Source organism: Acinonyx jubatus, chromosome A1, assembly GCF_027475565.1.
Source record: "Acinonyx jubatus isolate Ajub_Pintada_27869175 chromosome A1, VMU_Ajub_asm_v1.0, whole genome shotgun sequence".
Lineage (NCBI taxonomy): Eukaryota > Metazoa > Chordata > Mammalia > Carnivora > Felidae > Acinonyx > Acinonyx jubatus.
The window spans coordinates 59,235,300-59,262,491 of NC_069380.1; the positions used below are offsets into that span (position 1 = coordinate 59,235,300).

Genomic DNA, 27,192 nt, shown 5'->3' on the forward strand with positions numbered 1-27,192 from the left:
TTAATATTTTATGTAAATAAAGTATTTCTTTCAGATTTTAGAAAACTGATCAAATAAAACTACTATCCTATTAGTAAACATTAATTAACATCATGGCATTTCATTCAAAAATATGTCCTTTAAATTAGACTCCTAATATCCTTACTCTGAAATTGTATTAATCTAAGAAACATTTGTATTTCCTTTGCTGTCCCCATAAGTGACAAATTTTAGAAAACTATCTCCAATGGACCTTGCCTGTACGTAAATTATCTAGATAAAATACTGGAGTTTTTCTCCTTATGTAATGAAATTTGAAGACTTCATTTTCTCATAGCAAGTTACAACTGCAACTTTTCTTTAAAAAAGAAAAAAAAAACAGAACTAACTCCTTGGGTCCTTTAAAAAATTAATCTTGGGAATTCAATTTCTTTTACCTCCTAATGTCTTAAATTTCAATCATCTCTTTCATTTTTACAGGACAAGAACAGCAGTTTTCCTTAAATTGCTAAGTTCTATCTAGTTCAATGCATTTTCTACCTTAGGCTTTCCTGAGCATCCTATGATTACTAAGTTGTAAAAAGAATAAAATGAGACTTTTACTTCTTGGCTGGGTGAAAACAATAAGTCATTGCACTCTGGCTTATTGTCAACCCTTAGCAAGGAGGAACAAATAGCAATTGTCTCTTGTGATCCAACCTGACACCTTCCATAGATTTCTAAGGTCAACCAAAACAACACCTTATTCCCTTTCCACACTGCATTATACCTCGGCTTAAAATTTAACTTAAAATTCTATCTAAATAATTCCAACTAAATACAAGAAACCCCAGCGGGGGTGGGGGGCGGGAATTTGTGTCTTGCGAGGTAGGTTTTTCTTTGAAGTTTGTTAAAATAGGTAATAATATGGCAAATATGAATTGGAAGTAGAATTAAAAAGTTCATTGAAAGTTCTCTATATCATAACATATTTAAAAACTGCAATCATATATTATTGACCAGTATCTTGCCCTTATTTTAATGCTACTGCAAATAGAGTTAATACAGCTTAGGATGTGACAGAGAAAATATAATGTGCAAGCCAAACAGATAAGACATAGTGTAACATCTAATGTAAGAGAGTTTGTGCCATGTAAGGTACTAAGAAAGCATACAGTAATCTCCCTTCAGATAATGTATCATGCTTGTAACTGTACGTGAACTTCTGTGATTATATCTTATTATCTGTCTACCAACTAAACAGTAAGTTTCATAAGAGTAAAACCTGTTTTAGAGTGATCAACATTTTATCAGCACAATTTCTGATAGTATAAGGTACACAGACAATAAATATTTCTTCAGTGAATAAGAGTCCTGAAGAATTTGATCAGCTTACTAAGGGTTCTATAAATTTTGCCATATCAGAAGATATCAGAGATATTGAGTTATATATTCTGGAAAAGTAAGGAAAAGGTACAAAAGAATCCATAGAAGTTTGTAAATGTTTGAAGTTATATAACATAAAAGACAAACTAGATCTGTTTTAGTCTCCGTGGGTAGAACTGTGATAAGAGACTAGAAGTTTTAAAATGAACTTTAAGTAAACATGACGGAAGACTTGCCTAAAAAGTAGGAGAGTTTACAATATAATAAGCTGTCAAGTGATGTATATCAAGCTCCCTAAGAGAGACTTACAAAGAGAAAGAGTAGCTACTAGTTCACAGCGAAGACAATTTCCACATTAATTGTGAACCTGGATTTTATTATTTCTAAGATCATCCATAGCATGGAGACCTTATGGTTGGTTGATACCATCATCTAGCTGCAAACAAGAAAAGGAATTAATGTAATTCACCAAACTTTTTAAACAATTAACTGACGTATTCAATAAACTGAATATTTTTGGAGAGTATACTAAAATTAAAAGTATTTTTATAATTTACTTAAAATAACCATAGAGTCAAAAAGACTTCATAGCAATAAAAATCAATTAGTAAATCCAACTATAATTACATGTTTAGTTAAAAGGAGGACTTTCACCTTGATGGTATTTGAATTCACTAGCGAGTCACAAATCTTTTGAGTGCATTCTCTCTTATGTCTCAGACAAGGGTCCTGAACTTAGTCAACATTTTCTCCCACAATGGCGCCCTGCCTAATGCATTTCCTAATTGGTTCTTTTCATCCACTTATTCTTTTAAACTGTGACATTCACACACTACATCACTGGCCCTTATATTTGAATAAAAATAATTGACAAAAGTGCTTGTGTGTGCAACTGTACAGAAGGAGTTGCTATAGCCTCTTATCATTCTGATAAGTCCTTCTGGAGCTCATATTTCCGAGGTATATTTTGCCCTGCCTCTGCCTCTGCCTCTGCCCCTCAGACTTACAATGTGACAGAGATTTGTTTCAAACTGACAACCTAATTTCAGAGGAATGATGATAAACTATGTTTTTCCTATTTCTAAATCAACTGAATTTTCTTCATCCAAATGTATATATAAGTTCGGAAGCAGTGGTGGTGATTGTGAGGTTGAGGCAAATCACATTGCTATTGGCCAAACACGTTGGGGCCCTTGCCTCAAAGGCACCGTGTCTGTGCCGCTGAACTCGAGCGCTGTCATGTGACTTATTTTCAGCAATGTGTAAACAGAAGTGGTCTTTGTCAGCTAAGGCAGGTATTTAAAAAGCCAGGACATGGTTCCTATGTCCTGCTCCCACAAACTTGCAATGTTCTAAACCGAGGCTACTCCATTAGCCTTGCACCCAAAGAGAAGACATCATACAACTATTACTCAGACAGTAGTCAACCTGAAATTGGCACTGAGAGAAAATTGTCCTGTCTCGTCGTGAGCCACTGAGACTCAAAGGCTGTTTCATACCACATGTCCTACTCTATGCTGATTTATACAAAGTTATAAAGTCGGAGACTTCTTTATCCCACAAGTATGACAATTATAAATGAATTGTGACTGGCATAGAAAACGATGTGGAGAAGCAAAGTGGGCAGGAGATGCTATTTGAAAAGTCTGAATGGGAAGTCTCAGGTTAAGTCAAAAATGAGTTCAACTGCAGTAATGTCAGAAGTAACTTGCAAGCAGCTTAATGTAAAATGTGTAATCACCTTGAATGGAAAATAGGAACATTATTTGCCAATTTATGTGGTTTAACCACGGAATAAATTTTGAGAAGAGGACACGCTGTTGTACATAAAAATGCTAGGATGGGGATTTTTGTCTTCAGGAACAGAAAGGAAGTGACAGCTTTTAAAGACAGGAACAGGAAGAAATAACAAAATTTTGAAATGTGTTGGATGAACAGCCTGGATGTGGGAGAAAATAAAAAGAGTAAGGTTTGTCAGTGATGCCAAGGTAAAGTGATTGAAAAATGAATATGCCACCAAATGGCAAGAGGACAAAGAAAAAGAACACAGATAAGGAAAGACAGATGAATGCAAGGAGAGAGGATGGCAGATAATCTTTGCTTGTGTGCAAGCACTGGATATAATGAGTTTGTTGGAGTAATTAACATGTAGTCCGTGGTGTTACTTCTCTCCTTTGTATCTAGAAAAGAAGGAACGGTCACTATTTAGTATCCCTTTGAAATAATTTACTTAATTAGTTATGCAGTCAAAATAGCCTCTCATTTGAAAGAATTCCATATACATATCGTTTATGAATAAGTAGAAATATTTTTTAAAGTTGATTAAATATTAAGAAAATACCAACCTTCACTATTTCTAGGGACACCATTTCAAAACCATCAGTAGGACTGTGGTAAACTGAAGGTTTTTAAACAATAATCTGCATTTATCTGCATAATTCCTCATGTGAATATGATAGTTTACATTTTTATTTGAAGTTAAACATAAATGTTGCTTCAGCCAAGAGAATAATAGCCAGAGGAGCAAAATAATACCCAGAAGGTGAAAAAAAGAGAAAGACTAGAATATCTTTTTTTAACTATGATTTCATGACTCTAATACATATAAAATGTAATACTAAAATATAATTAATATGATTAAAATAGATAAATAGTTGAATGAAAAGTTCATGACTCTACATAAACATGTTTTTAATAAATTTGTGATAACATGTTTTAATTTACAATTTTATATTTAAGGGATGATTTACGCTTCCTTGTTTTAACTGACATTTGTTTATTTTACTCAATCAAATAGACTAAGTGGATTTATGCTAAAATTATTCGTAGTCAATGAAAGCAAATTAATAATATATTAAGAGCAAAAATAATGGATAACTCTTGAGATTTTACTATGTATCAGGAATTTCATTCTGCATTTTACATGCATATGCTCTAATTTAATCCTTGTAAGAGACTTATAAAAAAAACAATGTACTGGTTACAATTTTGGGCTCTAGAACGAATTGTTCATGATTGTTTTACTGCTCTGCTGTTTATAACTTGGGTAACACCAAGCCTGGACTATTTATATTTCATCTTTTATCTTCAGAAATCTCTATAAAGGGGGGAAAATAGTGCAAAGCCCTTAAGTTATTATAAGAATAAAGTAGCTAATGTAGAACAATCTGACACACAAATAATATTAGCCATTATTATGATCCCCACCCACTCAAAAATGAGGTCACTGAGATTCAGAGAGGTAACCTCCTTTGTCCAAAACCTCCTTTGTCCATAACTACCATACTTTTCACATTCAGACTCCGATTCAGGTCTATGGCCTCTAAAAACCAAGTTCCTCATTATTATTATCCCATTTAGGCAGTCCTAATCTTGAATAGTTGCTTTCCAATTTATACATCCTCAAGGCAGTTCATTTGGAACTTTGCAATCCATGGGTGCTAATAAAGGATGGCTAACAAAAAAATTTCCTCCCTACTTCCTAGAAGATTAGAATGACTGTTTAACAGAAATGAATATCCGCAATATTTGTATTTTCAGTAAGTACATATATCATCCCATATACACAAATAAATGCATATTTTGGGTAGCAAAATCTTTATACTAACACATAGCCTCATGATCAAAGTTCAATTTCTGAAAACTGAGATCAGTGTACCAATTTAATGCAAAGCAATATGTGTTTCTAAAATAAGTTTGAAACAAATTGTGAATTACCTGAATGTTGACTTGAGAAAATGGTCTAATCAAGAATGGATACACTTAACAAACTTGTGAACATGAAATTAAAATAGCTGTTCTGATCCTGAATGGAAATATTCCTCTGATTTCCAAAACTGGTGTACAGAATTCCTGCAGTTTAAATAAAGATGGTTTAGAAGATGCTCAATTTTTTCAATTCAATTCCAGCAAATCCTATGAGTTATTCATTCATATGTTTATTAATATTAATGTATATTAATTAAACATGTCATGTATATATATTCATATATAAGTATAATTTTTACTTATTTTATAATAGTTCACCTCACATAAAATCTATATGCTGGATTAAAAGTTGTGTGACTAACTCATTTATTTTAAAATAGAGCCAATAATGAGCTGACAGTGTAGAGTCTGCTTAGAATTCTCTCTCCCTCTCTCTCTGCCCCTCCTCCCTTCCACATGTGTACACTCTCTCTTTCTCTCAAAATTAATAAATAAAACTTAAAAAAATATATAATAGGGCCAATAGCATCATAATGGTGACAATGTCTGGATTTCATTAATTATCAATCTAGGTTAAATAAGTTTTAAATTTGTCATTTCTTTTAAAATGTATTTACTCTAGGATGATTCTTTTTTTGCAGTAGATTTTGTGATATGGTTTTGTTTCCAGTCCAAATTATTAAATATGTCTGGTTTTGAAAGCCTTGAAATATTTTCTGTTTATTGTTTGGTATTAAAAACAGGAGGAAAGAATAATGAGTCATATTATCTGCTTGGGAGAACTACATAGAGTAATATATATAGTTATAATTTAATATCATCAAAAATATGCAAATATTCAAAGTTTGCAATTATTTCCATATGTGTTAAGGGTAAATTAGTCTTATCAAAGGATTCCTCCAAAAATAAACATTTTCAAGATGGTATGCCTTAGATTTCTATTTAAATACTAAAAAGAGTAAACACACACAATTTCTTTCCAATATTAAATAAAGAATTCAATGTGTAGGTTTAGTAGTAAAAAAAATAATTAAACAATATATTAAATGTATTCTTTTTCACCTTCATATTCAAATGTATACTATACACTAGTGAGCAAAGTGAAAATCAGAAGATCATGTCTTCATATAAATAAACATTAAAGGGGCTCCTGGATGGCTCAGTCGGTTAAGGGTCCAACTTTGGTTCAGGTCATGATCTCATAGTTCTTGCTCGGTGCAAGAACTCGGTGACGGGCTCTGTGCTTAAAGCTGGGAGCCTGGAGCCTGCTTCAGATTCTGTGTCTCCTCTCTTGCTGCCCCTCCCCGGCTCATGCCCTCTCTCTGTCTCTCAAAAATGAATAAAGGTTAAGAAAATTTTAGCTAAATAAATATTTGAGATACATAACCTAACATTATTTCTAATAACACACAAATGATGTACAACTAACTCTATTAGTATTATTCACATTAATGGCTTAGAGGAAATCCTCTAGAATTTTAATTTTGATAGAGAAGAAAGGTATTTATTTACAATATTTAATCATTTCATGAAGTAAAGATGGAGGTAGTTGAGGACACTGGAAAAGAATTAGTTTGTGGTTTTTTTGATGCCTATGTCAATATGCCTGAAATGAAAGAAAAAAAAATCAGTTACATAGTTTGAATGTCCTAGAACAATAGAATCCACTATTTATGCATTTATGTCCACCATATTTGATACCTAATGATTTAGTAGAAAAGCAATGAATTTCTGCAATTCCAAGAATTTTCTACTTTAAATACAAAGGTAAAACCAGGTGTTTTTATTAGTGTTCCCAGACGTTGTTCACTACCAATCATACCGGGGAACTGTATAATATCTCTCTCTTACACACACTCATGCGAGCACATAAGAAATAAATGTATATTATTAAATTAATCTGTTAAAGAACATTCAGTTAGTATTTTTTTCCTTATTGTAACAAGTTCTTTTTTCAAATTGTTCTTTTACTTTTTTTCTCCCCCAGCTTGAATCTTGTGAGGAAAACATAGCACCTAAAAGGTATATTTGAAATTTGTCAAAACAGGAAAAAAATTCCCTTTTCTGTCCCTCTGCCTTTTTGTGTCACTTTAAGCCCATTTTCATTACAAGTTACAGGGAATAGGTTTCTAAAGAATTCAGAAGTATTAATAGATCACAAAATGATTGCGTTCAGTGCTCTGGCCCTCATGCTTTTCTGCTATGTGTAGGCAATGGTGCATAAGAAGAAGCGTAAGAAACACACAACACAGTTACTGTTACCATAGTAGTGTAGTCCAACACTCATTTTTGCCCATATACAATTTCTTAAGCACCGTGATAAATGGTGATCTATAAAGATAAGTAAGGCATGATACTTTTTCTTTAAAAAGTCAAATGTTATACTAATAATTTAACCATGTTTTGTTAAATTTTAAGGTAGGGCATGAGACTTTAGGAGAGTAGGAAATGAAATTTTACCACATTAAAGACGCTAATATAGAGAGAGACTTGTTACACATCATCTATCATTACTCTTACTGCTGCAATGAGGATAAAAGCCACAAACTAAAGGAGAGAGAGGAGTCTAAGTCCTGAATGACCTTTATGTTCTTTCCACCAAACCTGAGCTGCAGACTCAAAACATCTTTGTGCATGAAATAAATAAACCTGTGACTTATAGGCTTATTTAAGCCATTTTTTTTTCTTTTGGTCAGGTTTCTCTGTTATATGAAGCAAAATGTAATCTTAATTGATAGATTGATAGATACTAGTATAGATATCCATTCTGATACATAAAAAAATATTTTAAAATATTTCCTGAATCAGTGCAATTGAAGTATGCATCAGCTATTACTTATCTGCTGTTATTACCATGTAGAAAAATAAATGATATATAAATACTTCATTTATTTTGTTGATTAACCTTGTTACCTGGTAACAAATCTTTTGGTAACAAAACATTTTCACCTGTTTAGTCCCTTTATACATTTTGTAGGCTATAGATTTTATAAGCTATTTCATACCAAAGCATCACTTGGCTTTTATGTAGAAAATGACAATACTTTGAGATGTTCAACAAATTACTATCGTGTGTGTGTGTGTTTGTGTGTGATTACAATTTAATACATGCGGGGCACTTGAGCGACCGACTTCAGCTCAGGTCATGATCTCACGGTTTGTGAGTTTGAGCCCCGCATCAGGCTCTGTGCTGACAGCTCAGAGCCTGGAGCCTGCTTCTGATTCTGTGTCTCCCTCTCTCTCTGTCCCTCCCCCACTCATGCTCTGTGTCTCTCTGTCTCAGAAATAAACATTAAAAACATTAAAAAAAAAAACAATTTGATATATACAACACAAAAAACCTGGTGTGGTGGCTAACCTATTTTACAAATATTGATAAATAATGCTTCTATGCAAATTTAAATCAATCTTTAATAACTGATAAATAATGGCTAAACATTTGTTTGAGTTAAATGTATTGATTATTTTAACTCCTACATTTGGTTAATAGCTCTTTATTGACTTATGGCTGGTTAATAGAAGTAAGTTGTCTGTATTCCAATAGATAATAAACTGAGAACATATGAAATAGTAGAAAACAAACTAAAATTTAAAATTTTACTATAGTTAATAGCAATAAATAAAAGTACATATTATAAAAACAAGAGCGCTATATCAATTTTTGTAATCATAAATTTTATTCTATTTGCATATTAATCACATGACATTAATCATATTAACAAATTTTTGTGAAATTATTTTAAGCTTCTACTGTGGACATTTGACCGTGTTGCAGGAGTCCTTGATAATAATTGCAAGCATATATTTGGCAAATGTTCAACATTTTCTTGAATTGGATAAGAAAGGAAACATTAGCAATGTATAATGGTCCTTCCAATTTAATGAGATATTTAGAAAAATAATATTACACGATGTCATTTACTATGCAACATCACATGTATGCATTTTATATGACTGCATATTAAACTTATAAAACATAACAACAATGTTACAAAGTTGTATTGCTATTAAAAAGTGTATTTACAAAAGTTATTTTACAATAAGAAAACCATGAAATGTTTCATATATATTCAAAATTCCTTTATGAAAATCCAGTAAATAATTTTACAAAAATTATATTCAAATATTTTTGTTGTATCAGCCAACCACTTAAATTAAATAACATGCATTATTTGGGCCAATATCTAGTTAGGAAATCATCAAATCACTTACCCAAATATCAAAAAAAAAAACAAAACACATCAGGAGAATATACTTCCCTTGGAATGAGATGCAAGAGTACAAAAAAGGACAAGATTATTATCACTCAATCATTTAACTGGACTCACAATGCATGAAAAGAAAGCCAGTACTTCAACATTCATATCAATTCATTATCCCCACTTCATTAGTTACTCAGTTCCCCAATTTCCTCCTCAGTCATGGCTAAAGAAGATCTTGGAAAAGGAAGTGGCTCCTAGAAAGTGGAGCCAAAGACTAAATATTATTGAACTAGCCAACTGCTTTTAAACATGAAAAAAGAAACCTAAGCTAGTACAGTCTCTAAACACAGGGTAGAAGGAACTGGAAACATCCACCCAGCAACGTTTCATAGTTGCTAGAGACCACTGAGTTCTCTGAGGCTCAGCTCTTTCTATTTTCACCTGTTACAATCTTCCATTTATTCCACCCCTCTTCTTGTCTCTATTGTTTAGTGTATTTTTAGTTCATAGGTGTCTGTACAAAAGAAGAGAAGAGAAAAGAAAAAAGAAAAGAAAAGAAAAGAAGAAAAGAAAAGGAAAGAAGAAAAGAAAAGAAAAAGAAAAGAAAAGAAAAGAAAAGAAAAAGAAAAGAAAAGAAAAGAAAAAGCTAAATTCACATTGTAGATGACCACAGATCCTGGAAGTCCAGCCCACTGCTGTAAATAGATGAGCCTTTTAGTGTGTCATGGGCAGATGCCTATAAAATTTGCATACACAAGAAAATCAGATGTTATGAACAAGAGGTTAGACTGTAGCAAAGTGAATTTCCTTTCTACAATTGTCCACTCCCCTCCCTCTTCCAGAAGGATCCGTTCTCCCGAGAGTATTATTTTCCATTTAGCCAGGTAATTTGATTTGCACATTCATGTACGTATAGAAGTGGTATGAGCAGAAATTATAAATGAAGTTTGCAGTTTGGGCTGATATCTTTTGCTCCTCTGATCTACCATAAAACCTGCATGTTCCATGTGGCTTTGACCCCTTCCGCCTAAGCACACTTGAAAAGGACATGACTCCTATGCAAAGTCAGGTTAACTGGCACCAAACCCTCAGCAGCCCAGCCAAACCAACTAGATCACAGTCTGGAGCAGAGCTTCTCCAAGGAAACTGCTGTACACAGTGAACAAGGAGGGGGGGAAATGTTTGCAATAGAAACCACTGATGTTTGGGGAGGTTTGTTACACAGAATTATTATTATTTAACCTAAAGAAGATTTTTTTCTCCATGAAGTGTAATATAGTCAATTGTGAAACTAGGATAATGCCTAAGAACTCCTGGATTAAACTCTTAATTATTTATTTTGTTATGTTCCACTATCTTTATCTATCTCTTTTGTGGGGGTATTTCCTTTAAAGAATATAATGTGATGGAAAATACATTATTATCATTTTGATGAATTAATTTATTTGTTATTTAAAATCATGGTTATTTATTTAAGTTATAGCATCATTAGGATTATATGAAAATTGTTAGCTTAAGTTTGTGGACCACAGTAAAATTACATAGGAAAAATGTACTTACCATAGCTTATTTATGATACAGAAGTATGGATCCTACAATTTAGCAGAGCATTGTAACAGATGGAGACTGTGGTAGAATTATTTTTAGAATTGGCTTACAGTGTTCATTTTTGGAAATATTAGATACTGTTATAACTTCCATCTGCAAAAATTTTTTATCTGAATAGAAATTGTTTTATTTCTTATGGAAATAGGTTCTAACTTACTTCATGTGAAAGGGTCCATCAACACAATAGTCTCATTTATATCCTATCTAAATTTTGCACTGGTTGCATTTAGATCTCATACCTAAAATATATTCAAATGATATATTAAATAAATAAGTTTTCTTCTTAAAGCCTATGTTGAAATAAGTAAGGCTCATTAGGTGATAGCACTGAGTTGAGACTTCCTGTTTCAATTAGGATGGACTGAGGAGCCTGAGCAGAAAAAAAACCTTCCAGGGAGACGGATCATCCCTGCATTGGAAGTACTCATGTAAGCACAACTAGTAATTTGGAGGGCATTAGCATCCCCCCTCCTAACACCTACCATATTTTTTTTTGATATACAACACTGATATTTTGTCCTTCTTATATACATTGTGAACAGAAGTATGTTCTAAAACATTGTTATTTTGCTAATCTGAAGAGCCATGTGCCAATGCTGAAAACTCCACTTTATTTATTTATTTTTTAAATATTTGTTTATTTTTGAGAGGGGGAGGGGTAGAAAGAGGGGGAACAGACGATCGGAAGCAGACTCTGCGCAGCAGCGAACCCGATGTGGGGGCTCAAACTCACGAACTATGAGATCTTGACCTGACTTGAAGCTCAACCAACTGAGTCACCCAGACATCCCTGAAAACTCCACTTTAAATCTATGCTATTCCGTTTACTTCCAGATCTTAGACCCTATGTTTCTGATAGGGAAATTCTGTTGCCTCTAATTAGTGTAAAGCTTGGAGATTCAAAGGCAGAGGAATTAGAAATAGTGGCTGACATTACATTCCAGTAAGGTTGGAGGTAAATTGCACATAAGAAGAAGTTAAATAATGTGTTTTTTGCAGCTAGGTTTTGGAGCACCTGAAGATCCATGGTAAATAATATTGTTCTATTGGCATGAGGGAAAATTTCAGTCTTTTGCAAGGGAAGAGAATCATCGGAATTGTGAATTGGGGAACTATATCTTGTGACAAAGTAAGTGATACATTTGTGGATAAAAACTGGATGCAATGGAACAAGGTAGGAATTGATCACTATATAGGAGGGACTGAAGAAAGCTTAGCGGAATTGGTGGTGCAAAAGAGGAGTAATGTGAGTTATGCAGATGATTGATTCTACACTACTTGTCATCAAGAGTGGAGAAGAGGAGAAATAATTTTGAATGAAACTGAGATGCTCAGGTAGCTTACCTCATCCATATAAGACAAGAGGTTGGGATGTAGTCACAAAAGAATGGTGCTGAACAATTGCTTTATTTGTATATTACTCAAACATCTATAATACAAATAAATTACATTGTCAGAAATTATGTAATCATTAAAAGCATTTAATTGATGTTTTCATGTATCCAAAATCATTCAGTTAATTCAAATATTCTGTAAATGTGAATTTAAACCCTATTGAAATTTATTACAATTCATGAGATGAAGTATTCATACACGGATTTCTTGAATACTACTTTAAATTCATAAAGACTAAAACAACTTTTACAAATTTGATTTCAAATCAAATTATACATCTTCATCAAATTAAGTGGTTAGATTTCTTTAAAAATTTTCCTTAAAATTATGTTTAAATAGCATTTGATATATTAATGTTATGTTCCAATATGATTAACTTTAATACTCTTGAACTAAATCCATTTCAAGGACCAACATCTATGTGTAGAAGAAAAGAATGGTTAAGAAGTGTAATTCCCCCCCCCCCAATTATACCCATGTGAAGGCTTATTTCACTACTAGCAGAAGACATGCATCAAATAATAAATGACAAGCTACATAGATTTTTGTTTTATACATTGAGTGTTTGGGTTGTTGCTTGTATTTGGATTTGGTTGTTTGGTTTTTGCCACATGAAGCTTCCTTCCATATTTGGCATAAGGGACAGATGAAAAAAAGAATCTGTTTACTCTTTCATATTATCCTAATGTTCATCTGATTATTGTTAAAAAGCTGGGGGAGAAAATTAATAAAACAAAATCTGTATAGTTAGTATATTGGGATTCAAAAAGGAATTGATATTTTCAAGGGGAGATGGATGGATGGATGGATAGATAGATAATTTCTCAGTGAAATTATTACAAAGATCTTGTTCTCTACTTCTCATTATTTAAGCCTGCAAATGATTCATGTACCTCAAGTTGACCAGGCTTCTTTAAAATGAATACATTGTATTATAATCACTAGTGATTGGTTTATGAATCCAATAGCCAAAAGGCTGACAACTATGTCCTAAATCAATGAATGCTCTTGCCCTTTTTGTTTCCAAAGAGGAGCCCCAGCATAAAACAGATGAAAGGGATAAATGTAAATTTGAAATATTTATTCCTATGGTTTCCTTCTTGTGGCATTGCCCTCTACTGAAGATCTGTGCTCCTTTAAATTCTACTGGAATTACCCTCGTTTGAGAGTTCTGTCTGTTCTCTAATTAATCATTGGCTGATGTATTAATAGGTACTGGGAAAGTTTATGGAAAATAGACCCACAAAGTAGGAATCTGACATTGGACTGCTTGCATATTAAAGATCCCTGGGATAACTTCCTTGACAGAGAAAAATGAGAAATGGGTGATCCATTGCATTTAGTAGTATCGTAGTAGGTCAGATTATCACTACTTTGGCATAGGAAGTAGCAAAGAGGCAATGAAAGGCATTAGGAAAACAAATGTATATGGTATTTGATTGTTAGGGCAATGAGTAGTGATCATTTCTAGCTACCTTCAGACAAGAGGGGGTGTTTGTTGATCAATGAAATCTTGGATTTATAAATCTGTACTCCTTAAATCTATGAAAAAACTCAGTCTTGGATTCTTCTTTTGAGGGCTAACTTCATATGATCTCTCCACTAAAAATGCCATATCACTCAGTGTTCCAGCAGCAAATAGATGGCACAGTACTTCTAAATCTCCTGGAATTATAAACCTCCTGAAAATATATCCCTATGTAGGTGAGGTCATCCAGAGTCTCTGACATCCCTAGAAATTATACATTAGAAAAAAGAAGAATGAAAAGTTTTGCATAGGATTTGCCCTTATCCACATAGGATAGAATAGGTAAAACTATGCCATCAATCCTCCTTGTACCAAAATAAAAAGAGGTAAATTGTGTACCTCATACTTTTGAGGACCTGGGAGAACTGTGGTAGCAAAGAATACTAGAGTAACTAATACTCGAGAGAGAGATGACCCTTCCTAGATGAGCTGAATCATCACATACTCATAAACCAACTTCCAAACATACAAATTTGTGAACATTTTATTAAATTTAGTTTTCACTTAGCTTCTTCCCACAGTATGAAAGTAACAGTCACTACACCATTTTATTTCAACGTACATCACTAAAAATAACGACTCATTGAAAATTAAACTGCAAAACCTCTAGCATGTTAAAAAAAATAAATAAATAATGTTCCTCCTTTTAATTAAGCCATCAAATACCCAATTGGCTTACACTATTCCAATTGGCTTACACTATTTAGTTGGCTTATTTCATTGGCTTGTTTGAATGCAATAAAGTAAGTATAAGAGTTGCACTTGAACAATATGTCTCACTGCATCTTGGTTGATGTGATTCTTGCTCTCTCGCCTTTTAATATAAATCTCATTATATCCCTTCCCTACTTTAAAATCTCCAAAGTTTGTCATTGTAATTAGAATACAATTCAAACTTGTACTCATAGTATGCAAGAAACAAATCTTTTGATTTGAACTTGCACTCTCCAACACCCCATTAAGTTAGCCGCAGCATTTTTTCCCTTTTTCTTTCTTTCTTTTTCTTTCTTTCTTTCTTTCTTTCTTTCTTTCTTTCTTTCTTTTTCTTTCTTTCAATTAGAACAACACAACTTTAAAGTATTAGAGTTCTAGAGGTCAGAAATCTGAAATCAGTTTCACCAGGACAAAAGCAAGTTATTGGCAGGGTCATTTCCTTGCAGAGGCAGTGAGAGAATAATCCATTTCCTTACATTTTTTAACTTCTCTTGACTGCCTGTATTCCTTGGTTTGTGGCCACCTCGCCTTCCTCCTCCTCCTCCTCCCGCATCACTCCATTCTTCGTATTGTCATACTGCCTTATCATCATCTCTAGTCAAATCTCATTCTTCCTCCCTCTTGTAAAAACACTTGTGATTACATTAAAGGCTTTCCTTTCCACACCCTGTCTTGTGCCTCATTATCTGTTCTATCTAGAATGTTCTGTTTCCCAGATAAATAGGGTGCATGTATGGTTCTTTCTTATCAGTCAGGCCTCAGCCCAAATAACACTTCTTAGTAAAGTGTTATCATTTTAACTGTCATTGTATCTATTTTCATTTTCTGGACTTTTAAATCTATGTATACATTAATTAGATTTCTTCTCTGTCTCCTACAATGAAAAGATAAACACAGGACAGAAATCTTCTTTGCTTGGTTCCCCATTGTTTTGACAGCTTTTGGAGGAATTCCTTGGAACAGAGTAACTTCTCAATAAATTCTAGTTGAATGAATGAATACATTGTTTAATGCATGAAAACAATACTTTTTTGTGTTTTCTGAGAATCTTAACATTATTTATAACATGGCTCATACAGACAAGGAGTTGTGTCTCCTGGTATAACAACTTACAAAAAAGTATTGAATTCACATATATATATATCACTGAGATACATAATACACTATTATACATTTTTTAGTCAAATTTCTATTTTTAAGGTCAACTTCCTACATCTCAAAAAATATTTAACTGACAAGATGCCTCTTGGCTCAAAATCAAATTGTGTAAAGTGAAACAATGAACTAAGTCTATTTCCAATTCTTTATAAATTCATCCTTAATAATATACGTTACTTTAAATATCTTCTATGTTAGATACTAATGCAACACATATATTAAAATTACTTTCAAAAAGTTCTCTTTAAAAATATTTTTCTAATTACATTCAACTATAAAATGACTTCAATAGATGATCCAACTGCAATTTTCAAATTTTCTATCAAGAAATAAATTCCTTTTCAGTAAGAAATAAAAAGGCTTATTAAAAAGTTGCCAAGTCATTTGTTAAGGATGCATTATTTCAAATAATACTTTCAAGAGAAAGGGGGAAATGTGCTATCTGTTCTTTACATTCCACTGCATGTTAAACATTTCAGAGGGAGAAATGACTTCAGAAATTTCATTTATGTTAAACTGTGAATGAACAAAAAGTAACTGATAATTAAATGATTTTTATACATATACATATATATAATTAAAACATTATATATACCTATAAGTATATACATACATAATTAAAACATTATATATATTTGTAGAAGCACATCACTGCTGTTTAATTTAAAATAATATCTTGAGAGTCAGTATAGAATAGTGAGTATAGAATAGAATTCTAGGACTTAGTTAAGGGCTAAATTCAGGCTATGCTTTTTCAGTAGTGTGTGAATCTGGGGAAGATCTTGCTTCACCTTTCTGCATTCCACTTTCCCCCTCTGTAAGTTGGGAATAATTTTACTATTTACCTCACTGGATTGTCTTGCAGATTAAATGAGTAATTAATTATACAGAAAACACCAAGAACAGTGCCTGGCATGTGGTAAGCCCTGCATAAATGGCAGCTGTCAAACTACTAGCAGTTTCCATTAAGTGTTACCATTCACACCAGCATCCTACTTCAGATAATAACAAATGCTAGGGTGGAAAAAAAGGAGTGTAGGGAATAAAGAATGCTGAGGGGAGGATACTTTCAATATTGTTTGATTATTAAGGAAGTTGGGGGGCCTGGGTGGCTCAGTCGGTTAAGCGTCCGACTTCGGCTCAGGTCATGATCTCACAGTCCATGAGTTCGAGCCCTGCGTCGGGCTCTGTGCTGACAGCTGGGGGCCTGGAGCCTGATTTGGATTCTGTGTCTCCCTCTCTCTCTGACCCTCCCCCATTCATGTTCTGTCTCCCTCTGTCTCAAAAATAAATAAACATTAAAAAAAATGATTATTAAGGAAGCTTCATTAAAACACGTTAAGATTTCTATTGGAATTGAGATATAGCTAAAATGAATAAATTAATATGATCAAAAGTGTTTTAGACAAGTTGTTTACACAATAAAATAGTATTTAATTATAATAAATGTATAATAATAAATTTATTTATGATGATTTTCACATCAAAATTTATAACATCCAGATTTGCATTTGAATATCACCTCCTCCAATTGATAGCGCTAGAATATCTAAGATATGTAACCTGAATCAAATTATATATTAAAATATCCACCGTACAGGATTGTGGTAGAGTATAAATAGCGACTCGAAATTGACAAACATGACCTGATTAATATCGAAAAAATTTTTGACAATTATTTTTATATACATACATACACGTATTTATGTTTGTTTAATGTTTTGTGTATCTAGATTGTAAAATACACTCTATCACAGTGTATATTATTAATATTTCTAATATATAACTGAAAATTTTAATAATTCTGCCAAGTTATTATGATATTGTAACACGTTAAATCAACATGATACCTGGAAGATCTGCCACAAATAAGTAACAAATATCTATCCTGTGATCAAGAAAAGTCATTTATCAACTAGACTTCTGTGTTTTATCACATTTGTGTTCTCAAATCTTTTAGGTTCATGCATACACTGAGTTGTCCATTCTTAATCCAAATGTGAAGATGAAATGTTGCTGTTGTCACTTAAATGCTGTTGTCATCATAAATGTGCAGTGGATAGGAGAGATTTTTACATAAGGGTTTTGAGATCATATATAAGCAATGGGTTTTATTTTTAACATTATTAGTGTTATTTTTATCTTAACAGCACTGAGAATTAGATGAAATATGACAGATAAAATCTACAAATTTGCATAAGTATTTTTCACTAACTTGTTTAAGCATGAACTAATGATTGAGAATTTATATTATTTTGAAAAATAAGTGATAGAAGATATATAGAGATAAAGTAATGAAAGCAGTTCAGCACATTCTAGAAAGTGGTCTGATTGTACTTTTTGACCAAACTAATAAAATAATAGAATGTATTCATATTGTTATACTATTAAGCAGAAGTAGCCTGATAACATGAAAATAAAATTGTATGATTCCAATAGAACACTCAAAATAGACATAAAAGCATAAAATTATTCAAAAAACCAATTATCATCATATTCCATTATGGAGTATTAGGTCTCCAGAGTTCCATTAGAAATGCACTTATTTTACTTGCTAATTTTATTTTCGAGCTTCTGAAATCTCATTTTGAACTTCAAATTCACATTAAACAGACATCTCAGCATACATTACTTATCCCCCGGCGGGTAACTTTGGAAGAATGAGAAGATCCCAAAGAAGAAGAAGAAGAAGAAAAACAACCAATTTTACTACATTCTAATTTGGTAATACTCTTGAATATCTGAGGACTTTGTAAAACAATTAGAATCTTAAATTTACATAGAACTATTTGTCACCCCTCGTTCTATTCTTCTGCCACCATAATATGTTGCGAGTATCTTGTGCCTAGTTATCTGACTCTCTCCCAAAGTTTGTCTATGTGATGTTTACTCTGGTTTGGTGTGCCCTTCATGTTACTCCTTAGTGTACCATCTTCTTGCTCAAGTGAATACTCCCTACTTCATGGAAGATTAAATCTGCGTTCCTCCTCAGGTTTTCCACCTTCCAAATCTTGTACCCATTCTCACTTTGTGCTTTTATTACTTACCAACTAAAACTCTATTCAAAGAGGTCATTTTTCTTACTGAGGCCCATCTTTAACAATTTTTTCCTACTCTTCCCCCCACATTATCTAAATATTCTTTTGTACTTAACCAAACCACTTTCCTACCCATCTTAGGCTCCTAGTTTCTATTAAGACTTGTTCTCTTAGGATTATCTATTCCCTAACAGAAGAGTAGAGATGCCAAAAAAGTAAATATGTATCTGAAGAATGTATCCATCTGTAAGAAATCCTAAGTGAGATCATTAAATTAAACACAAACTAAATTACCGTCATGGAAATAGACTAAATTTCACTCAGTGTTATAGCTACAATTTATGATGTTTTCTAATATTTTTAATCTTTTACTTAATCATTTATTCATTATTTAATCATTCATTAAAAAGTATTCACTCAGTTATTCACAAAAATTACTTAACAGTAATTTATCCACTAGATTCCAGAATATATGTATAGTTTTCGTTTGTTTGTTTTTCCTCTGCTTAAAAGTTGGGAAGTAGTCCTTAATGCAGTAACTATTTGCTGGAGTACAGGACACTTTTGGGCCCTGCTGTTTTTACTCTGTTCTTTGAACCCCACCCTTTTAGCTCAGCAGCAGTTTTACTGTTGTGTTCATTCTGAAGAGATAGCTGAGCACAGTCATGCAGACAAATGTCCCAGCTTGGGGGTCAGACCATAAGCAAAATAAGGAGAGCATTCACACATGGGGCTAACATAGTGTGGATGTCAGGGTTTAATTGGGTATGGAAGGTTCCAAGTTGGGAGAAGGCCTGGTCAAGGTAGAAGAGCCCAAACAGGCTGAAGGAGAGCCTGGTGTGAAATGTGGGAGCCCAATCAGTGTGAGAAGGTTATGCATAGAGGTCTGCATTGTCAGATCCAAAGAACAATAAAGAGGATGCCCAGGTACAGAGACAGATGCTGTGTGGGGCCCTATCAGAGCCAGGCCAAGTGAGGACTTCTGCATGCTCTGGCATGAGCGAGGCATGGGATATCATCCCCTCGGGCATGGGGTGTCAGAGTCCAAACGTGGGCAGGAAGGCGTCCATGTGAGGGGGCAGAACATAAAGCCTGAAATGCACTCACACCTAGTGAAACGTGATATAAAGCAGAGTGGACACTGACGGTCAGTGGGGAGAGGATGGACGATTTAAGAAATGACTCTGGAAAGACTGGCCTTTTCTATGAAAATGAAAGGAAATGGAATTCTTATCACACATCATAGTCAAAGTGATTTAACTCTCAAGTGAAATAATATAGATTAACAGAAATTAATGAATATGATTTGATAAATAATATGTATCGTATAGAATTTGAAGTATCCTTTAGAATAAATATTGGTGATAATACAAATTACCCTTTAGATATTCCTGTTTCTCTGTAAGGAAAATGATTATTTAATAAGACTTAAAGAAAATTGACTAAAATAAAAAATAGAGCTATATTATTAAATTTAGGAAGTGTGCTCCTAATAACACACATGAAAAAATGTGAGAGGAAAAAAAGGGAGGGGCACAAATTAGGAAATAGTATTTCAACATAATTGTTTGCTGACGAATTAAACCCTGAAATATATAAAGAGCTCCTAACAATCATTTAAGAGAAAGGAGAAACAGCCAAGTAAAAACATAATCAAAATCTGCCAAACATCTTACAGAAGAGAAAATACAAGCGTCTTGTGAATATAGGGAAAAATGCCAAATTTAAAAATGTACATTAAAATAATAATATTCCATATTATTGGGAAAAAATACATGTGCAATATCAAATTTTGAATTAAAATGTTGTCATTTTCTGTACAAGGGTACATTGATTCATGAGCCATTTTTAAAGTAGTTTAGTCTTCTATAGCAGATTTGAAGATGGACAAACTCTATGACCCAGAGATGCCTGTCCAAGGTAACACCCCCTGAAAACACTTCTATATGTATCCAGGAGACTTGCACAATAATATTCATAGCATTATATTTGTGTAACTTAAGCATTGGATACATCCATAGCACAAAGGATAAATATATTGTGTTGTGATACTGCAATAGATTACTATGCAGTAAAAGTCAAGAATATTATAAGCAAAGGCTTCACCATGAATGATTCTCTACATCATAATGCTAAATACCAGATGATATATTGTTTAGGGATATATATATATATATATATATATATATAGGAAGGAAAAAGCAGTAAAATTTTTCACATAAAATTCAAGAGAAAGTTTGATTCTGGAAAGGACAGAGGGAAATGTTGGTCTTGTTGGAAAGAAAGTTTCTAAATTACTTCTAATATTTTATTTCTTAATTCAATATTTTAATCATTCAATAAACAGTTCAATATTTTTTACTAACATTCATACATGTATATATATGTATGTATTAGATAATGATACAATAGTGTGTGTATATGTATATACAAATTATATATGTGTGTTATATTTAAATATATCATAAAAGAAAACTTAAAAGCACAATTGTGTTTTTTTCAATGTTTATTTATTTTTGAGAGAGAGAAACACAGAGCGTGAGCAGGGGAGAGGCAGTGAGAGAAGGAGACACAGGATCCAAAGCAGGATTCAGACTCAGACCTGTCAGCACAGAGCCAGATGGGGGGCTCAAACTCACCAACCGTGAGATCATGACTTGAGTCAAAGTCAAGCACTTACCCAACTGAGCCACTCAGGCACGCCTAAAAGCACAATTGTTTAAGTTCCTATCTTAATTCCTTGAATATAGTATGAGTATGAGTTGATATAGCATGACATTTGACTCTTTTTGGAAGTAATTTATTTTTAAACCATTTTATTGAAGTATGATTGATGTATAAAAAACTGTGCATATTTAATGTATACAACTCAATGAGTTTGGGGATCAGTACACACCCATGAAATCATCACCACTATCAAGGTAATAAACACATCCATCACCTTGCAAAGTATCTCCTCACCCCTTTTATTATTATTTGCATGTGTATGGTAAGAATACTTGATTTGAGATCTGCCTTCTTAGTAAATATTAAGTATACCATTCAGAGTTATCAACTTAGAGGCACTATGATGTATAGTAATTTCACAAGCTTTAACAATTTAGAAATTGCAGGATTCCACACTGTCACTAGTCAAACAACTTAAGCAACTTGGAGTGTATTATTAACCAGTTCCATAAAAGGAATGCCTTTTTGACTAAATACCACTGTGTAATTGGATAAGGTTAGAAAAGGCTAGTCATAAGTTATTTAATAATAAAGTAGGCCAATCCTAATTTGTTAATGATAGATGGTCTGTCAGCAATTATTTTTAGCCCAAAACCCATTTTGTTGCTTAGGAAACCTGGTTAATTTAGGAAAAGTGGTTAAATAAATGATAAACTTCATATAATCGGGCACTAGAAAACAGGGAGTGAAAAAAATCAATTTCTTGACAAGTAGTAATTCAACAATGGATTATAGCAAAATTGGTAAGCAAGAAAACAACCTTATATTAAAAATAAGCACCGGAAGATACATTGGAAAAATTATCAGAGCAGAAAAGAAATTTCTAATCAGCACACAGTTTAGTTTTTTGTACATTCCTAAAATACGTGTATTTTGATAACACTGCTAATTGACGAGCGTAAGGTACAGCACTAAACATTTCTATTTGGTGTTTCTTCTCATTCTTAGGCAGGAAATGTGAGATTATAGGATTTTTATGCACATTACATTCAAATTTTCTCCTGAAAGAACTAATAAAAATGTTATAGGTTGTAGAAATTAATTTATGGATGATTCTGAAGGCAGAAAAGCTCTAAATTAACCTTGCTTGAAGGAGAACTCAATGTTCTTATTCATTAAGGCCCCCAGCTGTGCCCAAGTATAGTGCAGTAGATGTTCCTGCTCTTTCAGATGAGGACTCCCAGTACAAACCTCTTTTCAAAGTTCTTTATTTATTTATTATTTCTTTCCTCAAAGGAAAAGAGGATACGGGCAGTTGCTATAAAGTATTTTTCTCTTGATAACATCTAACTGATGATATTCAGAAATTTTCATCAATAGTATTCAGTTATATCATGTTCCTTCCAAACCTAGAGGACAATTTAGCATCTATGAAATCAAAGCAGCAACCTCAGATATAACGCACGGGAGCTTTTCATTTGATTTTTGTAATTTAAATTTTCTCCTCGGTAGATTAGGCTAAATACCTATTCCACCAAGGAACAGGTTTGTCAAAAAAAAAAAAAAAAGTCACCGTCAGAAAATAGTGTTTTATATAATAAAAGATGATAATGGATTTCTTTTTTTAAATGCTTATTTGTCTATTTTTGAGAGAAAGAAAGAGGGCACACACAAGGGACAGAAAAAGAGGGAGACAGAGAATCGCAAGCAGGCTCCACACCGTCAGTTCAGAGACTGACGCTGGGCTCAAACCCACAAACTGTGAGATCATAACCTGAGCCAAAACCAAGAGTTGGAGGCTTAACTGATTGAGTCACCATGGTGCCCCAATATGGATTTCTACATTTGGGTTTCTATTATACATGGCTTAATGAAATGCAGACTCTGGTTTAGAATATTTTCTTGTTTTCGTAGTAATAAAAACATAAAAGAAAGTCTAGACTGTGGTTAAAATGGGAATTTAGAAAAGTTTCTTAGTGGAGAAAGAGTAACCCTGTATCTTACTTCATTAATTTATTTAAAAGTTATGTGTTTATATATAACTTACAGCCTTATGGGCCAGTGAATATAAAGCAGTAAACAGTATATACATGATTCCTGCCATCCAGGACACATTCTCTGGTCAGCATGACACTAGTGAGCGTAAGTTGAGTCTCATTTATGAAATAGAATTTAAAAAACTATCTTCTGGGGCGCCTGGGTGGCTCTCCCTCTCTCTCCGCCCCTCCCCTGCTCATGCTCTGTCTCTCTCTGTCTCAAAAATAAATAAACGTTAAAAAAAATTAAAAAAATAACTATCTTCTGACTCACTCATTTAAATAGACATGTATCCCATAGGAAATCACCAGACCTGATAGGTAATGTCACTATGATTACAACAAAAAAGTAAGAAAGCAAATATTCAATTGCAAATTAAAATATGGGATATACGTAAATGAATAGGGTAAAGAGATGGGGAACAATTGAAGAAAATTAAGACTGAGAGATGAGATAAAGTAATCCTGGAAAAATAACTTTAAGACCAATTCTTTAATTTTAACATCTTTAGGAACATATAATTGACATAAATGTACTGTGCATATCTAATGTATTCCATGTCATGAGTTTGGACATAAGCAAACACAAGGATAGAAAACAGCCAGGAAAGAACAATCTCAGGTGTGAAGGCCTTAAGACAGCAAGGTTTATGTGTGAGAAAATGGAAAGCGACCAGGCCATCTAGAACTAAATGGGCAAGAAGAATGATAAAATTGTAGGCTCTTACAGAAAGGGTCATTTACATAAGTTTTAGTTTTAATCAACATACACTGAAAAGTAACTAAAAACTTTTAAGTGGAGTGATGCAGTGCTCTTTTTTTTTAAGGTAATTCTGCGTATTATGTAGAAATTGGATTGGAGAGTACAGGAGAAAAAGGATGACAAATTAGGGGAGACTGCAGTAATCAAAACAATACTGACTGACTTATACAAGTTTAATGGTGTGGACATTTGGAGAAGTGGATAGATACCATCACACATGTATACAACTTCCCTAGGGATTGTGGGTAGAGAAATGGAGAGCATGGAACCAAGCATAATCTCAGTGTTTTGGCTGGGATCGTGGTATCATTTACAAAGAGGGTGGGACAAATGATGCTATTAAAGTCGCTCGTGTTGAATGGTTGAGAAAAGTAGCAAACATCTCTTCTGGAAACGCACTGTTTGTTCCAGGCTGTTAACAAAAGCAGTTTCTGTGGAGGATTGCAGCAAAGGTGGACGGACAGAGGAGAAGCAGAGGTAGGGAGCTCTTAAGCTGATCATGAGAAACAAACAGCTTAGTAGTTGGAGGAGTATTTGGAGCTGAGGGAAGTGTTTTTAGTTTTTTCCCCTCCCAGGTTAGTATCTGATGAGGGAGATAGGATGGTGATGATGATTATAATGGTGGTGACGGTGATGGTAATGTGATGACTGTGATTATGTAATTGTTCACATACTGAGATGGTAGTTTCTCTCATTTAAGTTAAAAAACAACATATAATCTGAGTCAAACCCTCATTTTCTACCTCTTGAGGGAATCTTGTCCTTCACGTCCTTCACCTCCACTAAATAATTACCAGCAACTGTTTAAAAATTAACGAGAATTGTATTTTTAAATATTTTAGAGCTATTTAGGAAGTTAGTGAGTACAGCTTTTATATAGTTCTCTGGTCCCTTTTATAATTTAATTGCAAGTCTCTGTAATTCAGCAATAATCATTTAAAATTTGAAATGTCAGTGTCACTGGCATTAAAAATGTGTTTCATCCATGAGATAGAATTTAAAATATATTCTGCTTACAAGACTAGAAATAAAAATGTGCTCCACAGGAAATCACCAGTGCTGACAGGTAACTTCACTATAATTACAACTGTTTTTCTTATTTATCTAATATCATGCTTACTTAGAAAAATACCTGGCAGAATATGTATCTTCTATAAGCAGAGAATTGAATCTTACGTTTTGAGGTACAATTTGTCTAAATGGGAGACCATCTGTTCATATTGAATGAAATATAATCTGGAAAATAGGGGCAGCCTTTGAATCATTATGCTGTTCATTCACACAGCACTAGGTTTAAGTTCAAGTTGAAGATGCAAAAACTGGCATATAGGCAATTTTCTTTATAACTGCTGGTCTATGTTACATGCTTATCTATCTGGTCTTTTGTGATGTCTCAGTATCACTATTTGTGAGTCTTGTTAAACATTAAATAGCAATAGTAAATTAGCAGCATGGTCACATATTGGAACTTTCTTCTCACATGTTTGGGTATGTATTTATTATGGAACTCTTCAGTTTGGTTTTTGTTAATGGCTTTTTATTTTCACTTTCTGTATTGTTTGCTAGTCTAAAAAATTACTGTAAATATGTATTTTGAAGCTGGACATTGACCAAGACCGTCTTACTGCAACCCTCAGTTTGATTATACTTTAGCAAGACTCTTCCTGACTGTAGGCCCCTTCTAGAAAAAGTTTTTCTGGAAAACTTTATTTAGAAAATGTCCAAGCATAAATTCATTTTTTGAATGACTGAGATATAAATCTTCTCCCAATTTCTTGCTAGTTTTACAACCCTAGAACACCTGTCCTATGGATCAGAGAACTATGTCTTTGAACATAATCTTCAGGAATAATAGCACCCATGTCTCCCAGTTTCTGTGGGAGGTTAGGAGCCCAACTTCCATCACCTCTTACAGGGATCATCGGTTGACCCAATCACATTGATCAACCTCCTCCAGTACTATTCCACCAGCTCACCCCAGTTCTTAGAAACTCTCCTCCCCTCTGTGTTGGTGTAGTTGCATTTATTTTCTTTCCCAATTTGTAATAATCTTGACCCCTATTACAATAGTCTTGAATAAAGTCTTCCTTGTCTGTTTAACTCCGTCTGATGCAAATTTTCTTTGACTATATAAAAAACCTTTAGTCTCTACTGACATTATTTTAAGGAAACTCATTTGTTTGAGACAATGTACTTTTTTCCATATCCCAGGATACCTAGAATCTCTCTTTTTCTAATTTAGTTTTTTTTTTTTTTTGGCTTAAGACCAAAAAAATTGTACTATTCTTGAAGGCATATAGTGTATTTATATTTTACTTTTATGAAAAGTAGTATTTATCTATTACAAATAATAAGGAAATTAATTAATGCCATTTAAAAGAATGCATAAAATAATGAAGGAATAATCAAAACACTAAGTAAATAAATACATAAATGAATTTGGTTAACTGGAGTTCTGTGCCACAGCTACAGTTCTTAACCAACTAAATGTAACACTTTGTTCTCTCTCTCTCTCTCCCCCCTTCACTATCTCTCTCCCTACCACCCTCCCTTTCTCTCTCTCTCTGTTTCTCTTTTTCTCAGTCTTCCTCCTTCTCTTTACTAGAATGTAAACACTATTGGACTTCAAGTCCATTGAAGACCAGGATTATATCCTACATTTTGTAACTCTTCTGGTGTTGAAGTAAATATTTAACAGCTGAATGTTTGTTGAAATGAACTATTAGCTACGGAATTAAAAAGTATTTATTTCCTTTGCCTGCGTTATATTTTTATTACAAACAAAACAAATTATGTTACCCAGTTTTGAATCACAGAAAGTAACAGTAAAATTAGGTATTAACCCTTTAAATTCTTGGACATAAGCAAGTTATGTATTAGAAGTAGTTTAAGAATATTTTTAATAATAATAACTAACCTTACTATATTGTGTAGTACCTGCCAAGCACTCTTCTAACTGCTGTGCATTAATCAACTTCCATCTCCACAACAAACCTAAGAAATTGATAGTATGATTATTACATTTTACAGA

The 27,192-nt window shown here is 33.2% G+C and overlaps 1 long non-coding RNA gene across 3 annotated transcripts in view; it reads right to left on the minus strand.

Annotated features, from left to right (window-relative positions):
• Window positions 1–27,192, minus strand: part of LOC113601080 (uncharacterized) — a 127,237-nt gene that overhangs the window by 26,521 nt on the left and 73,524 nt on the right. Inside the window, exons 2-5 of one of the 3 annotated variants that reach the window (XR_003422224.2) lie at window positions 6,565–6,658; window positions 5,062–5,196; window positions 3,086–3,524; window positions 1,654–1,780 (exon numbers count right to left, since the gene is read on the minus strand). This is a non-coding gene — a long non-coding RNA (uncharacterized LOC113601080). The remainder of the gene's footprint in view (window positions 1–1,653; window positions 1,781–3,085; window positions 3,525–5,061; window positions 5,197–6,564; window positions 6,659–27,192) is intronic. The other 2 variants (XR_003422225.2, XR_008296192.1) reach the window with 2 other exon arrangements.